Raw genomic sequence first — 1,072 nt, forward strand, 5'->3', positions numbered from 1 at the left:
TTTGCTGCCCCCCCCCCCACATGTGGCACGTGTGCGCGCACACACACACACACACACACACACACACACACACACACATGCTCACACACACACACACACACACACTCACACACACACACACACACACTCACACACGCTCACACACGCATGCGCTCTCACACGGGATCTGATATTTCATTCCTTACATATATGTGAGTGATAAAATTTAATGTGTTACCAACCTAAAGGAAATTCTCATTTAAAGTTTTATTGTTCATTTCAGTTGGTGGCCTGGCAGAAATCCATTTCTGTTGCCATAATTTAATCCTTCTTAAGGCACTGTATAAATACCACCTCTAAGATAATAGCCACTGGTCTTATGTGGCCTTTGAGCTCTTAAAATGACTAAATTGAACTGTGATATAAGTGCAAAATATGTACCAGGTTTTGGAAACTTAGTATAAAAAAATTTAATTTATTAATAGATTTATATTATCTAGGCTTGATTATCTCACACCTGTGACTTTGGCATTTGCGATGTGGAGGAAGGACGATCAGAAGCTCAAGGTCATCCTCACTGTGTAGTATCTTCAAGGCCATTCTGGACTTCATGAGACTCAGTCTACCCCCCCCAAATAATAATTTTATATTGATTGCATGCTGAAGTAGGTTTAAGTAGTGTTTGAAAGATAAATATGTACGCTGATTTAAACATTACTAATTTATACATACATATATGAAAATTATCACATAGTAGCCCATTGATATGAATATTTTTGATATTTATGTATTAGTTAAATTTAAAAATAAAATTTTTAAGAAGTTTACATTTTTAACTTTTCCTGTTTACTTTTTAAAATGTGGCTACTAGAAAAATTAAACATACATCATATATCATTACCTGTGATGTGTGGCTCTCAGCTGTATCTTTACTGACTAACACAAGTATACAGTCTAGAGCTGAAGTGTGGTGGGGCATAGTGGCACAGGCCTGCAATCCCAGCTGAGGCAGGATAATCCTAAATTCAAGGGCAGCCTGAGCTATACAAGAAGACTCTCTCTCTCTCTCTCTCTCTCTCTCTCTCTCTCTCTC

The 1,072-nt window shown here is 37.6% G+C and overlaps 1 protein-coding gene across 1 annotated transcript in view; it reads left to right on the forward strand.

Moving 5' to 3' along the window:
- Window positions 1-1,072, forward strand: part of Mak (male germ cell associated kinase) — an 80,129-nt gene that overhangs the window by 30,301 nt on the left and 48,756 nt on the right. The gene's annotated exons all lie outside the window — the stretch shown is intronic.

This window comes from Nannospalax galili, unplaced genomic scaffold (assembly GCF_000622305.1).
Source record: "Nannospalax galili isolate Female #2095 unplaced genomic scaffold, S.galili_v1.0 scaffold72, whole genome shotgun sequence".
NCBI classification, from domain to species: Eukaryota; Metazoa; Chordata; class Mammalia; order Rodentia; family Spalacidae; genus Nannospalax; species Nannospalax galili.